The sequence below is a fragment of the Trachemys scripta genome, chromosome 1, assembly GCF_013100865.1.
Source record: "Trachemys scripta elegans isolate TJP31775 chromosome 1, CAS_Tse_1.0, whole genome shotgun sequence".
Classification (NCBI taxonomy): domain Eukaryota; kingdom Metazoa; phylum Chordata; order Testudines; family Emydidae; genus Trachemys; species Trachemys scripta.
The window spans coordinates 316,497,949-316,522,957 of record NC_048298.1 but is presented as its reverse complement, the minus strand read 5'-3'; the positions used below and the strand labels follow the sequence as shown (position 1 = coordinate 316,522,957).

At 40.2% G+C, this 25,009-nt stretch overlaps 1 protein-coding gene across 3 annotated transcripts in view; it reads left to right on the top strand.

The window, feature by feature from the left end:
• The first annotated feature begins 3,681 nt into the window (after positions 1 to 3,681).
• CNTN5 (contactin 5) overlaps positions 3,682 to 25,009 on the top strand; it is a 987,313-nt gene continuing 965,985 nt past the window's right edge. For 2 of the 3 annotated variants that reach the window (XM_034758906.1, XM_034758905.1), the window contains exon 1: positions 3,682 to 4,136. The gene's annotated coding sequence lies outside the window, so the exon portion shown is untranslated. The remainder of the gene's footprint in view (positions 4,137 to 25,009) is intronic. The other variant, XM_034758907.1, reaches the window with a different exon arrangement.

Genomic DNA, 25,009 nt, shown 5'->3' with positions numbered 1-25,009 from the left:
ATGGAGGGGAAGTGCATCTGTTTCTAAAGCCTGGCTGGGAGTCTATTTATTTTACATACAATCTCCAGTTCAGTAACTAGCAACTACAGCTAAGATACCTCATGGTAGGTTCTGAATCTTCTGCCATTTGCAGAGAGCTTGAAGAACTATCTGTTCTCAAGCTGATGTGGGCTGTGTCTTATTCCCCCGTAAAAGTGTCTTATAAACCTTGCTGTTATATAGATTGGAGGAACTGGAAAAGCCTACACAGAAATCCTAGAGAAGTCAGTGCACAAGGTTGCCATTTAAATGTTACCACTTACCACACAGTGGTATCTAAGATACTGGAGTCATCTTCTATGTTTGGAATAAATATAGCCCAAGTCATCGAAAAGTTGACATTTGCTGAACACTGCAAAGCAATTTCTACAAAGACCGCCTGCTCTAAATAGAGGGGTAAACTGGTTAGTTAGTAATAGTGAGCATTGTATGTGACTGCATATGTAGGTTTGTTGATGAAAGTTTTGTTGTTGACCATGGGTGGGATGGTCTTTTTTAAGTTCACTCTCTTTCTTTAGTTCCTCTCTGGAAACAGTTGAAGAATAGCACCATAATCAGAAGACACTAATTCTACCATAAAATGATAGCAACAGATCCCTGGGATAGTGCTATTTCTAAGGCCAATCCTCTGTTGGGCTGGATTAGAGGAACAGGAAGGTATTTGGTTCAGCTGAAAAAGAAGAGGAGGGAAGAAATGAAAGAGAAAGCTCTGCAAGACAAATAAGACTCTGCAGATGTGCTGCATCTGTCTGCTTGCCCACTGGGGACACTGAGATAAAGAGATTAAGACACTTACACAAAGATGCTTAGACAACTAGATCAGATAAGCAAATTGACAGCTAAGTTGAAGTTAGGTCTGCAATAATAAATAATATCAAGACACTGACTCAATTCGCCACAAAAATATTTAGCATTGAATTTATGTGACATAAAACTGTAAAGCATGTTGAGGATACAAAATCTTAGAAGGGTTCTGACCTTGGGAAAGTGGAGACAAACATGTGAACTTCTTAACAGAATGTCTTACAAGAAGTGTGCTCCTTCACTCTGCAACGAAGAAGAAACTGGTATTCCCAGAATAGTATCTATATTGCTTATACCACCAAAATAAGTATAAATGTGTCCCCATAAATAAGGCTCTTGAAATATTGCTAGTGTACATTTTAGCATAAGTGTAAAAAGATGGGAGTAAAATAGATGTTTAAAACAAATGGAGAATGATGTGTTCTTAGAAGGAAACTAAGTAAAAAAAGGGGGGGGATTTAAAAGCAAAAATAATGCACTCTAGTCACTATAACACATGTGGTTTAAAGCACCTGCTAAAAGATCTGATCTGTAAACTTCACAAGGGTGGATAAAGATCAGGAAACCCCTCCATTATCAGTTTTTGAAAAAGTCTTAGTATATTTTTAAACACATCTTATTTTTTTAAAGCACTAAAAGTCAAATCTTTATAAATAATTCTACACTGTAGTAAATAACTACAGTATGTTAAAATTAGTAAAAATATTTCTGGTTTTAACATTGACACTGGAAATATTGAGAAATGGAGTCTCATGTGTTATTCATAAGATCAGAATTAATGCAGTCACTATTTCTGGCTCCTGATTAAATGCTGGCTTGTAACCTAGTAACACTGGAAATAATGACCAGATGATAATGTTCTGTGAATTGAGTCAATGAAAAGAAGTTTTGATTTGTCAAATTGCAATATCACTTGCCCATAGAAATAGTTCTAGATAGCCAGCCACAGTTATGAGAGACAATGTTATACTGGGTTTGTAAGAAAGTAAATGCCGAGAAAAATGTCTCTAAATTATAAGTTCATTCATACTTTTTTCTCAAGGATAGTTAATGTAGCTATGGAAGATCAGGAAGAATTAGCACATTTAAGATTTTTTAAATGTCAACGTATGGGAGTTTAGCTAAGAAAATCTTCACAGATATTTCTGTACAGAATTAATTCAACAGTGATGTTGAGTTGCAGATCCTCTGTCAAAGTTTTATGCAATATACAATACACAAAAGTGTATAAAAATGTGTGACACTCACCAGTGATGTCTGATCTTGATAGCGGGATCAATATAAAAATATTAAATCCATAAGAAAATCATATTACTAGGTCTGATTTAAGACTAGCACTATACAAATCTAAAACAAATACGGATGATGGCTTTACCATTGCACAGAAGATGCCTAGGTCCCAAAATAATAAAAATTTAAAAAAAAGTTGTGTAGAATGTTTTTTTGTACACCAACCCCAGCTTGAGAGAGTATTCATCACTGAAGTGGAGTCACTGAAGCAGAGGAAAAGCTCAGAGTTAGACAACCATCATTCAGTTAATACATAAGGAAGAAAAAAAAACCTAATTACTAACAAAAGGCGAAAACGAAATAAAAAGTATAGAAGGGCAAGGAAGCATTAAATGTTAAAGCAGAACGTTGTATCTTCCACAGGAAAAAAAAAGGGATTAAAATCAGCCTACTTCCTAAGGCTAACCATTAAAAGCACAGAGTGGGAGTATACACTACATATATGGATGAGTGAGAAGAAGCAGAGGAACATAAGAAAGGCTAATTTTAATTAACAGAAAGGCTGTAAAATAAAGCCTACAGTCCCGGCGTTGGAAGACATCGAGCTATAAGCTATGCTGCATGTGACTGTGTGTGCCAATTAGGAGCCGGTCAGACCACCAAGCAGAGAATAAAGGAGCCAGAAGAATAAGTGCTGTGCTGCTGGAGCTAGACTGATTTGAGTCACCTGTGTATTATAAAGGGGGTGGAGAGTTGGACTTGAGTGAGAGTCCTGCAGTTTCACATATTAATGTAAAGCATTAAAGAGGATCACGTTGCAGTTAAACACAGACACAAAAGAGACCCACATGAAGAAATAAATGGGGTAAGAGAGGGACCATAATTTATTTAACTATTATTCAATTAAAATCAGATGAATCAAGGGAATTAGAGAATGAATCAGAGAGAGGGAAGGGATAGGGAGGACTGCCAGAACAATGGCACTAAAGCTGCCAGCCTATAAATTTACTGCCTGTGTTATTTTTCCAATTACAGCCACGGTGATGTAAAAATTCACGAAGAGGCTGGTGTCTTATGGCTTAACCTACACTCTCTTTGGCTGGGGGAGGAGGACTGTTGTGAGGAACACCTTCTCTACCGGACTTGGACCCTGCACGTTACATGCCAGGGGCTCAAGGAACCAGGAGAGAGACTAGAGCCATCACCATGAAAACACAACCACACACACCCAATTAACAAAAATTAAGGGTGTGGGTGGGGGTGTGGGTGTGGGTGGAAGTGTTCTGATAAAAGCCACCCCAGCCGATCAGTTTGTCCGGGGGCTCCGATTAGTTCTGCTACCGCCAGGGAAGAGAAGGCGCAACAAGATGCGGGGCCAGCCAACACTTTGCAGAAGCCAGCCGCCAGCAAAATAAACCTATTACATGTAAATTCAAATTCAGAGGCAAAGAGGAGGAGGGAGGGGAGGAAGAAGCCCTGCGCGCTCAGGAGCGAGGAAGCCAACCCCATCCCTGCTGAGTGCAATGTATTTTTAAAACCCCCTTCCCCGGGCAAAGGGAGCCTTACACCCAGGGACATGCTAAATGACCCTCTTCAGCAAGAGGCAGTGAGGAGGCGCTGGGGGGTGGGGGTGAGAGAGACACACACGCTCTCCTACACCCAGCTCGCCGGGAGGACCCAGCCAGTCAGAGGCGGAGAGCGAGGGGGAAGAGCGAACACATTGGAGGAGAAATTGCTGCACAGCAAAACACCAGCCAGAGGAGGTGCTTCCCCGCTCTCCCAATATAACCACGCCGAGAGCAGGGGCAAGCAGAGACGGCCGGAGCCCCAGCAGCAAAGTGCTGGGCTGGGGAGGCAAAAGGCTTGGCAAGGATGCCCGTACCTGTATCGCTTCTCCAGCCCTGAGCGCCGCGGAGGCAGGGCGAGCCGGAGGTGGATTGTTGGACAAGAACTCCGCGATTCGCTGCGCCCCCCGGGCTGAGCCCCACAAGGAGGGAGCAGGGGCTGCCTGGAGGATGGGAGACTGAGAGCCGGGGGCAGAGAGAGGTTCTTCCCCAGCAGCGGTAAGTGGCCAATACCGTCGCTCTAGCCAGCCCCTGATTCCACTTCTGAGTGTGTTCAAGTTATTTGTTTTCCTAGCCCTCGGTGCCACTTCCCAGGCAGGTGGAAACCCCCACCCGGGTATTGCGCGAATGTTGCCGGGTTGCGATGTTTCGGGGCGGAGCGTCTCTTTGGGCGAAGAGTATTAAAATGATCAGAATCCATTCCGAACCAAAAAGTTGGAGCAGGCATAATCGTGATCTGCAGCATGCCTCCCCATCGTTCAGCTGCACGGCAAACTACTGCTGAGGATTAGTTGTTGAAGAGAGAGGTCAGATGGACAGAGCCAGTAAATATTCTAGAAGCAGCCTACATGTGCCAATTCCTGCCGTTGGGGAGGTCTTATAGTTGATGAACCAGAGGGTAACACAGTGTGTTGATCTGACAGCTTATTGTCCCACTGAAAATCAGCAGCAAGTTGATTGGTGGGGAAGTTCAGAATGATACTTGGCTTGGAGATTAAACAATACTCTCTAAATTAGGTAGTTGCTGTGCCTGAAACCTGTTCCAACTATTGTCAGCCTTAAAAAAGCAGAGAGGATTACAAAAAGATGCACCAATTCTTTCTCTCTTGATAAGAGGATCTTGTAAAACGTTTATGAGCAGGCATGAGAATGAACTGAGAATTATTCCTGTAACATGCAGTAGGGTATTGTGTTTCTAAGATTTTTATCTCAGAAAGAATCAGCATCCATTAGGCCTGTTATATTTATTCAGAGTTTCACTTGTATTCCTTCTGATCACAGAAACTGCCTAAAAACCTGTTCTGATATGATTTAATGTGGCCACATAAAAGCAAAGTTGTCTAGTCTTGGCAAACTTTCAGAAATTTGCCATAACTTTCTTAGTTATGTTTGTTTACTTTTTTAAAAAATTACTGCTGAATACCTTCCACACTTAGTTAGTTTATTAAAATAAGGACCTGATCTCAAGCCCTTTTAAATTCACTGGCATCACCTCATTGACTTCAATAGACTTTGGAACAGATCTTGAGGGAGCATCTCTACAAACAAATTCTCTGTTCACTGAGTCCCAAAAGCTGAGGTGAACGCCATACAATTAAAAATGTGGGTGACATTTTAAAATTAATGATGCATGCAATTAATTATTGCTGAATTATAGTAGAACTCACCCAGAAGTACTTATGAAAATCCATATTAATGCTAAATGATTTCATTATTATTATTATTTTATTACAGTGAATACCAAAGGAATTAGCAATAATTAGGCTATTTTACAGTATTACCCAAAATGTCTCTAGGAATTTGTAAATATCTCATACACATTTTTTACTAGTGGTCGTCCCCCACCCCCCCCAGCATGGCATTCATCTGAAAACAAGTGAACAAACTTTCAGTGTCTATTCTGCATCTAGAAAGGGGCTTGTTTACTAAAATTGAATGAAGTACTCCATGTGAAGGAGAAGATTGACAATGATCAGAGGGTACTCAGAGAAAAATGATTTCATGTAGAAAGGCTGTGTGTGCCAGTTTAGGTTTAACAAAGTAGATGAATTAACAAATGGTAGTGAAGAGGACAAGATATTGGAAGTCTACAGTATAAGAAAGGAGAAGGAGTAAAATCAGGAAGAAAGAATAAGGAATGGAAACAATTTTTAAAGAAACCTAAAGCTCTTCAAGTAAAATTAGAGAGAATCCAGTAATCAACAACATTCAGTTCTTCCATTCCTTATAGTGCAAATGCCCTTGCAAGACTCAACAGAGCTAAGATACAGGTGGGAAGATGGCTACAGATGAGCAGGAGAACCAGAATGAACAGTTTGGTCTTGTTGTTTATTATGAGGAGCTTGAAGGTCACCTTTTCTTGCCCGGGTAAAATTTCCTGACGGGAGATGCCAATGTGGCTTGATAAATAAGAGCAGATGCAGTAAGAATATTAGAAATGTGGAGAGCCAGGCTGGCCAAATAATATCCCAGAACTTGATAGGAAATTTGCTAGAATGTTGCTAAGAAAGTAGGATGGCTTTTGGCAAAGATAGCCCAATATTTAAGATAAGATAATAGGAACAATAAGAAAATCAACCGCTAGAAAGATAAGCGAAGCATCACAGAGGGAAAAGAATAGGGCTAGGTAACTTTAAGAAATATGCAACTTGGTAGAGGACTGTCCAGCTTAATTTGCTAAAGGAAGGTAATGAGTGGCAAATTTGCTTGAGTTCTCTGTATAAGTTGCTGACATGGTAGTCTATCGGGGAATCAGTGGGTATGGTTTATGTGGATTTCAGAAAATATCTAGTTTTGTACTCCAGGAAATATTGATCTGCAAAGTAAATTTTGATAGTATTGGAACGGGTTCAAATTTACTTGGATGAGGGGTTTTCAATAAAAGGTAAAGAGCTCTTGGGTGAAGTTGGAGGTAAAAAGCATGGTGCTGTATGTGACAATATAAGGTCCACTTTTCTTTTTCCATATATGAAAGATAATGTATCAGACGGGGCAAATATGCTAGCAATATGGAAAAATGAGGTGGGAGTCTAGTCCAGTTGAACAGAATCAACAAATGGAAAGTTACCTGGGTAGGTTAGTCATTGAAGCAGTTATTATAAGTGGTTAATGCAAGGCAGGGTAACAACGTACATATTAGCAATACTCCCTGTGAGCCAGCATTGAGGCAACTGAGATGATTGTCTTGGTGACTTTGCTAAAATGGTTCTTCTGGATATTGTCTTTCTGTATCCAGCCTGAAACATAGATTTTGATTCCTCTGAATGCATTGCATAATTTCCCACTGTTCTGCTCCATCCATATGCTCCTACTAACAGCTTGCATGTTATACTTTCTGTCTGTTTCAGAACAGCTTAGATCATTTCAGCTATTTCTTAGAGTTTACAACACAAAACAGTACATTGAAAGCTGCCAGGCTGGCCATACTGAGATCCTAATTTCTGAGAATGAATGTCCAGTAGGACACTTGAATGCTAGTGCTATGCTGATGAGAGTTTCAGACTTGATGTTTTTCTTCTGCACATCACTTCTATGATGTTTTATTAGGAGCTGTTCCAATGTGTACTATCAACTTCTCAGCACTTTACAACAGGAAAAGAGTCCAGTTAGAAATGGTGGTGTCCCTACAGAGTTTTATTTTCTGAACATTTTGTGATCAATAACTATGTTAGAGGCCAGTACATGTGGGTTTTTTTAATGAATATTTTAGAGCTCCATATGATAGACTTTTTTATTTGGTTTTACGTTTTGAAAAAAAAAAATCAAAACCTATAAAAAGATCTTAGAATAATGGTTCTATGCCTTGAGAGGGGTTGCTAGCAGCAGCAAAGTGTGTTCTTGCTTAAGTGGAAATAATATGTGATTGTTTTTATAAGGAGTTTCTTGGAGGATTTGTGGAATTATCCAAAAAATGTAGGCATACTAATCAAAACAGTGAATTCTGTTCACACCCGGCTTCCTAGAGGGATTTCAGGATGATTTCTCTGTATTTTCTACAAGTCAGGAATCAAAGCTTTAGGGGCACTGACTGGATATAAAATAAAGGAGTAGAGTATTAGTAAAACACTGATTCTGCTCTGATTTGTCACCCATGCTGTAGCTGATGTTCTTGACCATCTTTAGGCAAAACTTAATCCTGCACAGTGATACAAATGGGCTGAGCCTGTGTGATGCCCCACTGTAGTTGTTTGGCAGCAGTCTGCCTGCACAGATCATGAAGCAGAAATGAGGCCCACTTCATGCATTCATATTCATTAATCTTCATCATTATGGTCACTCCCTTATGTCTGCCTCAGGATCACCTTTCTAAACTTCAGTCTAGAAAAAGTGCTAACTCAACTCCTCTCCCATAGCTGGAAACATCTAGCATTTCTCAGAAATGTTTACTGATGTTCTTCCCTCTTTCAGGATCCAATATAGAGTATCCCTTCTAACTTAATGATTGTCTTCTGTGAAATTATAGCCACCCTTAAGCCATCAGCCTCATCCGTTCTGTTTCCCCTATTTGTTTCTATTTCTTAGATTAGGAGACAATAAGAAATGACCAACAAGAACACGATAAAACAAAATGTAACAACATTTAACGTTTGTTTCAAAATGTATTTCTTAGTTTTGTTTTGTTTTTTTGTAGCATTTATCATATTTCAGCCTTAATAATAATAATAATTGGGGGAAAAACATACTCAAATTACATATATAAACAGAAGGTGGCATAAAAACTAAAAACCTACAAACAGTGAAGAAAATGTTAACGAAGATAATAATATAGTGATCATAGTTAAAATTGTAGCATCTGCCAAAAGTTCCCCCACAGATTTTCACTATAATTAGAATAGGAAAACTGTAGTATCTGTCAGCAAATGTTGCCTTTTTATCAGCTATTGCTGTACTTGGTATTTACATAGATCTTTTTATAGCTCATTTGTGGCCAGATTTTCAGGGAAAAATGGGAGCTGAGCAGTCCTGAAAATCTGGCCATTTGTTTAGGTACCAAAGTGGGAACAGAGCTCCTCTGAAAATCTGGGCATATATTTGACAAGCTCTTTACAAATATGAACAAATTTATCTTCACAATTTTTACCACTCAGGCTTTATTGCCCTCATTTTTTACAGACATAAACTCATTTTTAAGAAAATCCCCATTTCAAATTAACAACCAAAATCAGAACAAACCAAACAAAATAAAGCCTAGAAGAAGCAGACTCAAAACCAAGTCAATCAACCAATTTAATGAGCCTTCCTAAATCTTGTCAAACTCAGTTTGGCAGACTATTAGGAAAAAAAATTCCAAAGGCAGGGGTCTTTCCTGAGAACACCATGCTGCTGGCTGTAAAAAGCCTTGAAACTGGTGTTATGAATGTTCTAGACAATCATAATTTCTGGGATGGAGCTCAGGATGAGAATCAGCCCGTCATAACTGCATTCATGGTAGAGATGCCCCCTCTGCATCCAAATAGCACCCAGAAGTGTGTGTGGAAAGGCACGTGTTGTTAGCACGTCTAGCTCAACTATGCTTCCTGCTGAAGTTTCTGTGGGGATATCGATAGTAGCCCTAATCAAAGTGCATTGCAGACATATACCCCCAATATTTGGTGTAAACACAGCATCAGCCTGCTCCTATCAATGTTCCGCTTTCTGACTAACATCCCATCCATAAGGGTCCAGTCAAAACCAGTTTGTTTTCATTGACTTTATGGTCTTTATGAAGTGCACTGGGGACCTGGTGTGGTGTCAAAACCATGGATGCATGGATAGGACAGTCATTGACAAAACGCTGCTGTCATTGCTATCTGATAGAATCAAGATGAACTGAGCCCCTTACCTATGCCGATCACTAGAAGGAGATACTCCAATATCTCTCACACACAGTCACAATTCCTGCTCAGCTCAGAAACCAGATGGATAGGAATCCAGTAAATCGGTGGAATTCCAGGATGTTGTATTTTGTACAGCCCTATTTTTTCCGTAATCTTCCTTGAAAATGTATATTTGAGGATGGATAGTAATTAGTAATGATGTTAACATCCCAAGATGCTTTCTTGATTGAGGGGCTAACTATCTGGTGTTGTAAAAGTCAACTTGCACTTTGACTTTTGTAAGGTAGCCATTATTCCCACTCAATCACTGCAGAACTTAATCAGTCATCTCACAGGTATATCATCTGGCTAGTGGTTTTTTGCAGTATACACCCAGAATTTTAAGGAACAAAACAGGATGAAAATGATCCAAATGTCTATGCATGTCTCATCTCTTGTTATAATGTTCTTCAGCTGTATTGAACCAGCAGTCATCCAGCTTTATCATGTCTGCATTACTCTGATGTAAGGTCTATCTACTTAGCCTTTTATTTTTTGCTTTCTCCCCAACTTTGTTTGAGGATAAAACAAAAGAAATTCTTGTAATACAAGGAAAGGGGATATTTCTTAACTGGCTGGAACCAGAAAGTGCTGAAAATTTCATGAATGATTCTATTCTCATGGGAATTCTGGTATACCTAGAACATGGAAATTTGATTGTATTTCAGACAAGCATTTGAAATTTTGGATGCTTAGCTAGATTGGAAGATTAATCTTCTTGAAATTCTGCACACACTCCTTTTTATTCAACAGAAAGCAGTAAATCTTTTGCCACCATCTGGAATTGTATATGTGCATAGTTGACTTTTTGGGTCAAATTCAAAAGCTATAGTAAACGGGGCCTCTAATTCTGCAGGTGCAAATTGGCAGGTGGAAATAATTCCAGGTGCAATTTTGAACCTGTAGTTTAAGTCACATTGATGTCTGAGTCACTGATTGCATCTGTAAATTAAGATACTTAATATATCTGTGCCCTAAACTGTGGATGCAAAATTGTACCCACAAATTATTTATAACTGCATTTGCATTCAGAAAAATGGTGGCATCAGGTTAAAATTTTGGCCCCTAACTCTAAATCTCTTCAAGAGTAGAACAGAAAAGTTATTTCTACCACTGGCAAAATTGACTGTTAATTTTGACTAATTGAAAAGTGTGTTGGTTTTGTTTGTATCCTGTTTTGTGTTAGCAACAAATGCACTGTATTTTAGCCTGCTCACTTTACTTGTATCTATTGGAGCTGAGCAGAACTATCAATTTCTGCTTCTAGTGCTTGCATGCAAAATGTGACATTTTCATAAGGATGCAGAGAGCAATTTTTCTTGTTATGGTAAAACAAAAAACCTTTTTTTATGAAAGGAGAAAATGCAGTTTTCACAAAAACAATTCTCACCCAAGATTAGATTTTCCTTTTGTGGAAAAAGAGATATAAGAATAAAGGTGCTTTGCTTATTCAGACCCACAAAACTCTGATTATCTGGAAAAATTTCTTATAAGTACCTAATAATTTTGGGGTTTTATAGCTAAAGAAGCACTGAACATTAGATGTTAGGTTATAGGGCTCTGGGGGGGTTAACATACAGTACGGTACATAGCATGGAGTTCTGAATTGCTGCATGGAGGAGTTTTCACAAGTTCCTCCGAATTCAATTTTTAACTTTGAACATCTTATCATTTCCCACCATTATTCCTAGTCTCCTAGAGACCATATATCTGAGAGAGAAGAGCTGTATCCCATAGCTGTGCATCATAACCATGAACCTATTTCTTAAAGTTCCCCTCTCCCCCGATCATGTTCCCATTACACCTCCGGCATTTAAGGCCGTTTCTGGCAAGTCTTTCAACGGTTCCCCAGCTGTGCCCCAGGTTTTTTAGCTTGGCTTCCACAGCTCTTCACCGTGTTGTTTTTGAGCGGCCTTGTTTTCACGTGTCTTAGGTGTCCATCTTAATTCTATTCTGGTGATCAGTTTCCATCTGAAGTGCATGGCCAATCCATCTCCAGAATATCCTGGTAATTCTGGTGCTCACATCTTCTTGGCTGCACTGTATGAATAGGTCTTGGTTTGAAATTGTTCTGGGCCTAAAGATACAGAGGACTCTTCTGAAGCAGGAGGTATGGAATGAAGACAGTTTGGACATGTGGTACTTTCTCAGTCCCCAGCATTCTGCACTATATAGTTTTGAAAGTATGCAGTTCTGATAAATCTTGAGTTTGGTTTTGGTGTTGTATTATGCTGTGTACAGTTACTAAAATCCACTGTGTTTGGCTGAGTTAACATTGATATCACAAAGCCACTGCCGAATAATTAACGGTTCAAAAGTACCCCGAGATCATGTTTTCTTAGATTTTATTTTACACAGTGTGTTGTCCAGCTTTATGAAATCTCACGTGGAACGAATCTCTTAAAAAATAAATGTGAATGTCAGAGAAGCTTTTTTTGTGTGTAATTCTATCAAAAGACCAATTTTCCTTGTGATCCATCAAAAAAAAATTCTGGTGGGGGGGGTTTGTGACATTTCAACTTCTGAGGTGAGACAAGCACTTGATTTTTTTTTTTTTCCCCCCCCACAGCCTCATGGATCACAATATGTTCAGAATGTTCCATTGCAGTGTAATGTATGCACTGCTGCGTATTATTGTTTACATAAAACTCAGCTCAGGAAAACTGGGAATAAGACTCATGGCAATTCTGATGTCCTAACACCTCTTTGCTGTGTGTGCACACTTTGCTGCTTGCAAATGCCTGTGTAGGATTTCTCTTTTTCTGTACTTTTGTGAAGCAGGCTGGACTCTCTATCTGGTGTTCTTTGATCAAGGAAGCCAGCCTCTAGTGAGCCCTATTAAATTGTAAAAGGCATAATGGGGGGGGGAGGAGTGTAACCTTAGCTATAAGCTAGTGGATGTAATCATGTCATCTTTGATAAGCTGGAAAAAGGTCTTTACTCCATTTAATAATTCCAGCGGGAGGCAACTACACCTATATACCAGGAGTATTAATCAGGTTTAATTCATGCATGTTCCTGTTGTGCTAAATTTGTCAAGTTGACATATTGGGTGAATTTAATTATTGTAAATGCACTAAGGTGGATTCTTTCTTCTCGGTGGATAAGATTAGTGCTTATTAGCACTGAGTACAAAATAGTGCAATTCTCTTGTTCTGCATACGGTAAATGTGTTGAACACTCTCACTAACACTATATAACTTTTAGAATTGGGAAATGTCCCACATTTAATCAAGGATAAGTGGAACTATTTTCAAAAACATGGAACAGGAAAAGACACTAGTTTAAATTCTTGTCAGGAATTGCCACTAGGAGTAATTAGAAACATGGGGTATGTGACACTGCACCCTAATCATGAATCTGTTATTCAACTAAAAATTGCATTGTGACAAAATCCTTGTGTGTCTCATTTGCAGTCTGTAATCAATCCAAGTGAGGATGTTTCTAGCCAATTGGCAGCTGTCCACTCAGTAGGTCACCTGGAAGGCAATGTTTACATGGAATACATCAATGTACCTCCTCTGATAGTACATATCCAAGATACCCAAACATAAAAAATTTGTAAATGGCCTGTTGCTCGGAATAGGGGCATCAGTAGAATCCTAGAATATCAGGGTTGGAAGGGACCTCAGGAGGTCATCTAGTCCAACCCCCTGCTCAAAGCAGGACCCATCCCCAGACAGATTTTTGCTCCAGATCCCTAAATGGCCCCCTCAAGGATTGAACTCGCAACCCGGGGCTTAGCAGGCCAATGCTCAAACCTACATATGATGTGTTTGAAGTGGACACACCTTTGGCTAGAAGAAAGAGGTACCAACAGAACCAGTTATTATGGTCTATCAGACTAACTAAGTGAAAGGCTATTGTAAAGAGGGTGACCTATGGTGGAGATGGTAAATATTGTGTGGTAACTACCTGCAAGAGATGTTTTTATGGTCAGTTGGAGTGTGGGATCACAAAGGTGTATATACATCAATTGGCCCTGTGGCAATTTCCTCTCTTTCTGAAAATAAGACAGTTATCTCTGATCCAGAGTATCAAGATCTAACCATATAAAGCCTAACAACATTTCTTGTGCATATACTTGATTTAAAACTAAAACAGCTAATGAAAAGAGAACTTGATAAAACTGATAACAACACTGAGGCAGAACAATCCCTTGCCAGGTTAAGGTGTGGAAGTAATAACCTATTAGTTATACCTCCCTGGATGGAAATCGGGTTAAAAGGATGAATTGTTGTCTAAAATATTGCAGTTGATATTACTTTAATTGTTGTGTAGTATGTATTGTAAAATCAGAAGGCTGCAGAAGGAATAGTAAGTAGTCCCAGAAAAGTCTCATGAGAAGGCCCAACATCAACCTAGAGTAGTCGTTACAAACACAGTTGGACAGTCCCAGAAGAGAGAGCAAATCATTGTGTTCATGAGGCCTGCAGTTTCTATAGATGTGTATCAGGAACCAGAACACCTCTACGCAGGGCTGCCAGAACTCTGGGGAGCAAGAGGGACACCCTTCCCACTTTTTAACATGGGTGTAGTAGCCTCAGGAAGGTGCAGCAGGGGCTCCATTTTCTGGTGGGGGGAGGTGATCAGCTCCCCTGCCGCAAAGCACAGCCCCTGCCAATGAGGCCAGCATCTTCCGGTGGGGGCTAGGTAGGCCTTAGCCCCCTCCTTCTCCATAGGACGTGGGGACACAGGCCGGGTGCTGCTCTTGGGCACCCCAGCCCCACTGCCCAGGGCAGGTGGCGGCTCTGGGGCTCCTCATAGCAGCCTGGGTTCACTGGAAAGCTCTTATCATGACCCAGCTCTCACTTCTGGCATAGCCAGGGGGCAGGGCCTCAGGGGAAAGAAGAGGAGGAGCAGGGGGTGGAGCCATGGTTCCAGCATCTGTGGCCCCCAACTTCTACACAGGTTCCAGCGATCCTGCCCTTACACCATCATTAGGTCTCATTCAGTCACAGCCTACCAAATCCCTGAAACCACCTTATGGTGACTTAATAAGACCCTTTTAACAATCAACCTATCAAGTGGGGGCTTGTAGATTATAGGTATTTGCTAGGTGAGGCATAGATATAAGTAAAGGCAAAAATGCAATAAGCATACAAGCCTCAAGTTCTGTAAGACAGTAGCTTAGCTAAACTAATTAAAGTATGAGGCCCCAAAGCGTTAGCATGAGTAGCTAACCAAGAATAACCCTAGAGCTAGCAAACAGGAGTAGCTAACAGGGGAGTTTTACAATGGCGTTTAGAGCGGGAATGTGAGAGCTAGATACACCTGATTAACATTCTCTGAACTTATGGCAATAAACACCCCCTCAAAAACAAACAAACAAAACCAAACCCAAAACAACAAAAAAGATGGAATAAAAAGAATGCAGGCGAAATTCCAGCAGCAGAGTGGGGACTGTCCAGTTTACTGCACTGAATGCAGTATGTACAATCCTGTCTTGTGGCCTGGTGATGTGCATTCAGTGAAAGTTGCTCATGGCCCTCAGAGAGGGAATACGGGCTTTGGAGATCAGAGTGGCTGAACTGGAGGAACTAAGGGAGACAGAGGTACGTAGATGAGACTTTCTGGGACACAATCCCATGCCCAGTCTAACAGTTTCTGTGCTATTGAGGAGGATGAAAGTCTTGGGGAAGGAGAAAATTTCAGTAGAGTGAAGAGGAAACAATCCCATAGTTGGGACCCTCCTTCCAGATAATGTCATGGTATCCTCTCACACTGAGGATACCTCTCCCAGGGCAGGGAATCCTAGTGATTAGTAAGAGAAAGGTAATAGTAATGGAGGATTTTATTATTGGAAATATAGATAGTCATCACAAACACAGCTGGGAGAACCGCATGGTGAATAGCCTACTGGCTGCAAAGGTTGTGTCTCTCGAGACATGCTTTTGTGCAGTGTTTGGGAGGAGCTGGTGGTTGTGGTACATGTAGGTACCAGTGACATAGGTAAAGGAAGGATTGAGGTCATGGAGGCCAAATTTAGGCTTCTAAGTAAGAGACTGAAGTCTAGGACCTTCATGGTAGCATTCTCTGAAATGCTTCCAGTTCCACACACAGGGCGAGTTGGACAGGCAGAACTGCAGGGTCTCAATGTGTGGATGAGATGAAGGTATAGGGAGGAGGGATTTAAGTTTATTAGGAACTGGGAAACATTTTGGGAAAGGAGGAGCCTATACAGGAAGGATTAAAAACTAGGGCCGGGGGAAAGCTGACTGTTGCAGAGGTGCACATGGTTCAGAATGAGACATCCCTTAGGGTATAATCTATTAACTGGGATTCTCTAAATCCTAGTAGGGAAGAGAGGATGAAAGTTGATAAAGTACAGGAAGGAACTGAAGAGAAATGGTCAAATGAAAAAGTGTCCCATTTAATTACATCACATAATGGCAGACAGCTAAAAAGTGACAAATTGTATAAGTGCTTGTATACAAATGCTAGAAGTCTAAATGCTAAGATGTGCCTGGTATTAAATGAGGATATTGATACAATAGACATCACAGAAACTTGGTGGAACAATGATAATCAATAGGATGTTAATACAAAATTTATAAGAATGGCAGAGTAGTTAATGCTAGTGGGATAGTGGCACTATAAATGAAAGAAAGCATAGAGTCTAATAGAGTACAAATCTTAAATGAATGAAACTGTACTATAGAATCTTTGTGGATAGAAATTCCATGCTTGAATAATAAGAATAGAGCAGTAGGAATATACTACTGTGTACCTGACCAGGATGTTGACAGTGATTATGAAATGCTCTGGAAAACTAGAGGCGATTAAAAATAGAAAACGCAATAATAATGGAGGAGATAAAGTATCTTGACACCATAAATGACTGCTTTCTGGAGCAGCTAATCCTGGAACACACGAGGTGAAAGGCAATTCTTGATATAGTCCTAAGTAGAACACAGGATCTGGTCCAAGAGGTGAATATAGCTGAACTGCTTCATAGTAGCAACCATAATATAAATAAATTTAACAACCTGGTGGAAGTAAAACACCAAAGAAGCCCACCACAATTGTATTTAACTTCAGAAAGGGGAACAACACAAATGAGGAGGCTAGTTAAACAGAAATTAAAGATACAGTCCCAAAAGTGAAATGCCTGCAAGCTGCATGGCAACTCTTTAAAAACCCCATAACAGAGGCTCAAATTAAATATGTACCCCAAATTAAAAAAAAAAAAAAAAAAAAACATAGTCGGAGGACCAAAAAAGTGCCACTGTGGCTAAACCTCAAAAGTCAAAGAAGTGTTTAGAGGCAAAAAAGCATCCTTTAAAAATTGTAAGTTCAATCCTTCTGAGGAAAATAGAAAGGAGCATAAACTCAGGCAAGTCAAGTGTAAAAGAATAATAAGGCAGGCCAAAAGAAGAATTTGAAGAGCAACTAGCCAAAGTCCTAAAAACTAACAGATTAAAAACAAACCAAAAAAAGCATCAGATGCCAGAAGACTGCCAAACAATCAGTGGGGTCACTGGACAATCAAGATGCTTAAGGAGCACACAAGGAAGATAAGGCCATTGCGGAGAAGCTAAATGAATTATTTGCATTAGTCTTCTCTGCAGAGGATGTGAGGGAGATTCTGAAACCTTTACTATTCTTTGTAGGGGACAAATCTAAGGCACTGTCTCAGACTGGGGTGTCTGAGGCTTTGGGACAAAGGCATAAATTAAGCAATCCTAAATCACCATGACCAGACAGTAGTCACCCAAGAGTTCTGAAGGAACATAAATAAGAAATTGCAGAACTACTAACTGTGGTGTGCAACCTATCATTTAAAGCAGCTTCTGTACCAATGACCAGAGGATAGCTAATGTGACACCAATCTTTTTAAAAAGTCTCCAGAGACAATCTTGGCAATTACAGCCCAATAAGCTTAATTTCTGTAGTAGGCAAACTAGTTGTAACTGTAGTAAAGAACAGAATTATCAGACACATAGATTAACACAATTTGTTGGGGCAGAGTCAACATGGTTTTTGTAAAGGGAAATCAGGCCTCACCAATCTACTAGAATTCTTTGAGGTGGTCATAAAACGTGGACAAGGATGATCCAGTGGATATAATGTACTTAGATTTTCAGAAAGCCTTTGACAAGGTCCCTCGCCAAAGGCTCTTTAGTAAACCAAGCAGCCATGGGATAAGAAGGAAGGTCCTGTTATGGATCAGTAAGTGGTTAGAAGACAGGAAACAAAGGGTCAATTTTCAGAATGGAGAGATGTAAAAAGTGGTGTCCTGCAGGGATCTGTACTAGGAGAAGTCCTATTCAACATATTCATCAACGATCTGGAAAAAGGGGTAACAGTGAGGTGGCAATATTTGCAGACAATATCAAATTTCTCAAGATAGTTAAGTGTAAAGCAGACTGTGAAGAGGTATAAAAGAATCTCTCAAAACTGGGTGAAATGGGCAACAAAATGGGAGATGAAGTTCAATGTTGATAAATGCAAAGTAATGCACATTGAAAAACATAATCCCAACTATACTTACAAAATGATGGGATCAAAATTAGTGGTTGCCACTCAAAAAAGAGATCTTGGAGTCATTTTCATAGTTCTCTGAAAACACCTGCTCAATGTGCAGGAGCAGCAGTCAAAAATTCCTCACAGAATGTGCAAAGGGATTATAAAAAGACAGAAAATATCTTATTGCCACTGTATAAATCCATGGTATGCCACATCTTGAATACTGTGTGCATTTCTGGTCACTCCATCTCAAAGAGATATTAGAATTGGAAAAGGTACAGAGAAGGGCAACCAAAATGATTAAGGGTATGGAACAGCTTTCTTTTGAGGAAACATTAAAAAGATAGGGACTATTCAGCTTGGAAAAGAGATGGCTAAGGGGATATATGATAAAGTATAAAATCATATATGGTGTGGAGAAAGTGAATAAGGAAGTGTTATTTACTCCTTCACATAACATAAGAAGCAGCAGTCACTCTCTGAAATTAATGGGTAGCTGTTTTAAAAACAAACAAAAGGAAGTATTTCTTCACCCAACATACAGTCAATTTATGGAACTCGTTGCCAGGGTATGTTGTGAAGGCCAAAACTATAACAGGATTCAAAAGAGAATTAGATAAATTCATGAAGGATAGGTCCATCAATAGCTATTAGCCAAGATGCTCAGGGATGCAACTTCTGTGTGTCCCTAGCCTCTGGTTGCCAGAAGCTGGGAATGGATGACAGGGGATGAATCACTTGATGATTTCCCTTTCTGGTCAATCCCTCTGAGGCATCTGGCTTTAGCCGCTGTCGGAAGACCAGATACTGGACTAGATGGACCATTAGTTTGACCCAATATGGCCATTCCTTTGTTCTTCTCATAAGATATCACAGGTTAGAATGCTAGTTAGTAATGACTAAAGTGCTGGGAGGTAATCACTACATGCTACTTTATACCAGCTTGGGATATTTTTGTTAAGGACATCAGAAGATGTCTGACCAGAAGAATGCTAGAAATAGATAGAAGAAATACAACTAAGGAAAAGGGGGCAAACCCCTACTGAATATGCATTAGGCATAGTGATGTCAGTGTAACACATTATAAAAGTTGTATCCCATCCTGTGCATTGGGAGGGAGAGATTTACCTCTTGGCTCATTGCATTATTGCCTTAACTTATATTAATGCCTCACCTAGCAAATACCTATTGGTTACACTCTATAAGGTACTTACGTGGTCCCCATCACTGTTGTACCTGTGCTTCTCACCACCTTTCATGTATTTATCATTAATCTTATTTATCCTGTGAGGTAGGGCAGTGCTATTATTGCCATTTTACAGATGTGGAACTACAGTACAGACTAAGTAACATGCCCAAGGTCACACAGGAAGTTTGTGGAGAAGTAGGGAACTGAACTTTGGCCTCCAAGTCCTAACTTAGTGCCTTAAAAACTGGGCCTTTCTTCTTCTCTCACCTGAAATAGCTTCATGCTTATCATCATCATGTTCCCATTACGCCTCTGGAGTTTAGGGCTGCAACAAAGTTCCTCCACTTCTGTCCATTTCTGGCAAGTCTTTCAATGGTTCCCTACCTGTGCCCCAGGTTTTTCAGCTCGGCTTCCACAGCTCTTCAATATGTTGTTTTCAGGCAGCCTCATTTTTCGCTTGCCTTCAGGTGTCCATCTTATTGCTACTCTCGTGATGGAATCAGTTTCTATCCGAAGCACATGGCAAATCCATCTCCAACACCTCCGGGCAATGATGGTGCTCAGATCTTCTTGGCTGCACTGTGTCAATAGATCTTGGTTTGAGATTGTTCTGGACTAAAAGATACGGAGGATTTTTCTGAGGCAGGTTGTATGGAATGTAGACAATTTGGACATGTCATGCTTTCTCATTCTCCAGCATTCTGCACTATAAAGTAATGTTGAAAGCTTCATGCTGAGGGGGACCTAATGTCTGAAAGAGGTATAATCAGACACCCAGAAGAGATCAGATGATGAGTGAGGATAGTATACCAAAAGGACTATTGTCATACAAACAGACTTCAGAAAACATGTTGCATAGTTAAAATATCCATATACTCCCCCCCCCCCCCCCGCCCTTGTATTTCATTTTGAATCATAACTGATTGGTTACTGAGACAAAGATTACTAGTCTTATTATCAGTCACCTCCTATCTGAGTCACTCATTGATGTCCATAGTTTGTGACTTCATAATGCAACCCCTGGAGGGTGCAAAACAGTGTTTTGAGACATCGGAGAATGATTCAGGTAGAAGGAGAAGGATGTTTACACAAAATACTTGTTAATCAACAACAAAAGGAAAGAAATGTGAAGGGAACAAAATAGAATCATTTAGCTGAATTCTGATAAAACAAGCAATCTCCCATGGAACAAATAAAACTAATTGCCTAGGAGAAGTACTCTTTAAATACAGATTAAGCAAAAATATATAGAAAACCTCATTTAGATATTGTACTTTAGGGCCCAATTGCATGGGTACATGGATTTCCCATTGAAGTCAATAGGAGTTTTGTACATAAGAGCACCAACAAGTTTGGAGTCTAAAGAGTTGCTTACAACAAAGGGTTACCTGTTTAAAAAAGGTTCTCTTTGTAGCATTCTCTGTCTGTAAGATGATTCTAAGATTCCTTCTTTGTCGGTTACTAAAATTTTAGGTGTTAAGGCAGTTGATGAAATAGAAAATATAATTCATGTGTGGGAATGTGGGTGCAAATTTGCTTCTGGATTTTATCCAACTTTGGTGGAAACAAAAAAAAAATGGATTTGCTTATGTAGGAGCACTATTTCTAAAGGAGGATCAGGAGGTAATCTACACAGGCAATGAGAATGCCTCTATCTCAGTAGGTCATTTTTCTGATGCCATATAAATTGCTTACAAATGTCTAATCTACTTTCAACATTCTGTATAAAATGTAAATTGATGTATCAAATCAGTGTAAGAGGAAGTGTGGTCAGATGCAGAGTTTATTAATTAAACAATTATGTACCCATTTTTTGTGAGCTGTCTATGATTATGGGAAAGAGAGTAGATGACTATATGTGCTGCTTTGTTGGAAACTGGATTAAAAATTGGAAAGAGGCACATTATGAGAAACCTCCTGAAAATAGTAACAAAAACACTTCTAGCATTAGTACCCCATTGAAGCATAACTAAGTGGCTTAGTGGACTCCAGGTATTTCCCTGTCTTTACCTGGTATTTACCTGTAGGTGGTATAATAAGATCTGGAATATTTTGTAAGTGGAAAAACTGTATTTAGCAATACGCAGTGCAACTTATTTCCGATTTTGGACTGGGGGAGGGGAGGATTTTCTAACTCAATAAAAGAGAGAGTTGCAACAGCACACAGACTTTTACTCTTTACTGGTAATGATCATATGCCAATTGAAGTAAATGGCAAAACTCCTAACTTCAACAGAGCTCCATGATCAGGTGTACTTACTGGACTACAGAATTATTCTGTTTCCTTGTAGTTTAGGTGTTTGGATATTCAGTGTGTTATGCAACTGTAATAGGCAGATTTCAAGTAACCTTACTTGTAGAAACAGGATCAAATACTATGATCTTTATTCAGGCAAATCACCCATTCAGAGTGCCACTGAAATTGATAAAAACTTTGGCTGATTAAGAACTGCAGAATCAGGCATAGAACACATCACTTATTGTTGTGACTTGTTTAATTTGTACAGTATTTCATATATTTAATTTTGATTATTTAGATGCTAGCGCAAGGAAGATGGGAATAGATGTTTTTGCCTTTAATACTAATCATTATTTTTTGCTCATATAATTTAAGTTTTATTGGCATTTTGTCTTTTGTTTGTCTATCCTGTGGGTTGTATCATTAATCTATTCTTAATTTGTGTGCTCTATGTGCCTGTGTTGTAATTTGGATTTTATTATTATCGCACAAAAGAGGTGAAAAATCATGCACACAGTGAGATAAAGTATAGATAACCCATCACCGCCTCTACAACACACACACATGCACCAAATAAATATATTATTTGTAGCTGCAGTAAAACCAGTGTCATTATGGCTGCAGACATATTAAACAAAAACAAAAAATTGTGTGGTGTGCCAATGACTGTCAAACCAGACCATCCTGAAGAAAGGCACTTTACATTACAGTTCACACTGCATTTAATAAGCTAGCTTTTTCTTCAAAGTGGCCTAATGTGATAATACTTGCAATGACTGGTCACTTGGTGATATTTTTTCAGTATTGTTTAAAATGTAGGGTGAGCTGAGCCACCTGGAGAACTGTGTCGGGGCTGAGGCAAAGGGAAATCAACTGTTGAAATTGGCTATGCACACCCCCGTCTTTTCTACAAGGTTCTGAGCTTGGCTATCTGGACAAAACTGCAGGGATCAACAAGTAGAGAACATGAGGTGTGTTGGAGGGGGCGAAAGCACTCCTTCAAAATAATCACTCATTAACTTTTCATCATTGAGTATTTTCACTTATGTACCTTACTTATGTAGGGTGGATGAGAATTAAGGAAATTTTATAGTAATAGAAAAAATGTGGTACAAGTATTTGATTCTGTTGTGCTGCAGACTATACAGATCACTTGCTACATAGGATGTTTTTGACGAAATGCTTTTTTATAAGAAAATACCTTTTCCCCCCAAAACTAATACTTTGTAGGAGAAGGTCAATTTCAATATGTTCCCCATTTGTAAATTTTGGGGGGGCGGGGTTGTAACTGTCAAAGCCCCCATTTTGACATTTTTGAAATGAAAAGTTGTGTTTTTAGTTCAAATTGACCTTTTTTTCTTTTAAAATGTTAATTTATAGTAAAAATGAAAATAAAAATGTCAAAGTCAAAATGGAATGTTTTGAGTCAATCCAAAGTTTTCTTTGGATGAAAATGTGAGATTTTGACATTTTTGTCCTGATTTGGGATGGGAAAAATTTTGAATTCTCAAATTCTTGCACAATTGGAAAATTGTTTCCTTACCAGCTGTAAAACCACCAAGTGGACAACACTTGGGATTCAGCTAGAGTCTGCAAGAGCTGAAAACATAAGTCTCTTACGGCTTCAGCTAAAGAGCTAGGCTCTACACAGGGATATATTAATTGATTCACCGCTTGTGTGGGTTGGGCACAGAAAGGGCACACATACCAAACACTGACCAGTAGGCAACCTTGTGTCTACCACCAGTATAGCAAAATTCAGTGTTTTCCCTAGGAGCATGTTCCCTGAGGACTTCTTAATGCCTACTTAACTCTCCCCAATGTACTTAACCACTTAGAGGAAACTTCTTTCCCCAGCATGCCTTTCTAGGGTTGGCCCATTAAATTAGGAAACCCAAGCAGTTGTGGTCCATCCCAGGGCCTCCCTGCCCCTAATGTCCTTTTTGATTCCCACGAAGACAATGTTTTGTCATGCAATATCTTTTCATAATTGTGATCAGACTCCTGTGGCTAAGTTTTATTCAGAGGGACTTAAAACATCCAGAGTAAAATCCTGCACTGGCATAAGCAGATGCAGCTCCAATGAAGTCAATCAAGTTGTACCCACTTTCTTTGAGGCCCCCCAGCCTGGAATTTACCTCACGCTGTAAACTCAAACCCTGCTAAGAAACATACTTCACCAGTGGCACAGACGGAGGAATTCCAGATTGGATTTTATACCTGCTACCAAATGGATTCTGACTGTGCTAGTGACAAGCAGAGCTGCACAAAATTACCAGTTTTTTGTTCTGTAAGTGTCTATCTGCACCAATGGTGACTTTCTGTCTAAGTATTTTATTCTTTTGTTAATGTGCAAAAAGTGAATTTCCCCCCCCCACACACTCTCCTCACTGGTTCTGCTGACATAGAAAACTTTTCATAAAGCTTTATAATTAGGCTCTGGCGTCCTATGGACCAATACAGTATTGTGGTACATTTTAGAATTCTGCAACACTCAGAAGTTTCATTTCACAGGGAGTTGTGCTTATTTTTGTCTAAGTCTCTCTTTTGGGATGTGAACCTATGTGGATCCAGTTACACCCCTAAGCTCAAGCATCAGTGAGTCAAAACTACTGAGTCTCATCTCAATTTGGGACTGACCCAAAGCCCATTGAAATAAGTGGTAAGACTCCCATTGACTTCAATAAGCTTTGGATCAAGTCCCTTACCTATAACCCATGTGGGTTCAGCCCCAATCCCTAAATCAGGACTGCCACTGGTTCACTCAAAGGGCATAGGAAGCTTTTGAGAAAACAGAGCACAGTTTTAAGTTCACATTGAAACCTCTGACCCAGGAGAAGTTTGAGTGCTGAGAGCAGGGGTGAAAGTAACTTAAAAGGACTTTCCGGTACTCCGGAGTCCTGAGCGGGTGTGGCCTTAACCGGAAGAGGTGTGGCCTCAACAGGAAGGGGCGGGACCTTTCAAGATTTAAAGGCCCTGGGGCTCCGGCTATGGCTGGGAGCCCCGGGGGCCTTTAAATCACCCCGGAGCTTCCGGCTGCAGAGGCAGCTGGGAGCCCCGGGGTTCAGGGGCGAATTAAAGGACCTGGGGCTCCAGCCGCTGCGGGAGGGATTTAAAGGGCCCAGTGCTCCTGCCATGGCAGGGAGCCCTGGGCCCTTTAAATTGCCTCTGGAGCCCTGCCACGGCTGGGGTAGCAGTGGTAGGGCTCCAGCAGCAATTGAAAGGGCCAGAGGCTCCAGGCGTTGCAGGGAGCCTCGGACCCTTTAAAGTGCCACCAGAGCTCCGGCAGCGGGGCTCGGGCAGCGCTTTAAAGGGCCCGGGGCTTTCCGCAGCAGCTGGAACCCTGGGCCCTTTAAATCACCGCCAGAGAAGCCAGTCCAGTCCGGCATGGTGTACCGGCTCTTGCCAGTATGCCGGACCGGACTGGCTTACTTTCATGTCTGGCTGAGAGGTTTTCTAACAAAAATAGCATGTAGCTCTAGCACACTTACATTGCATGGTTCCTTTAAGTCTCTTCAGCATTGACAGGAAGTTTCCAAATGATCAGCCATTGTGGATACTCTGTGCTCCTCATTATGTTCAGTGCAATAGGACTGTTGTATATTGCCACTGTGTAATC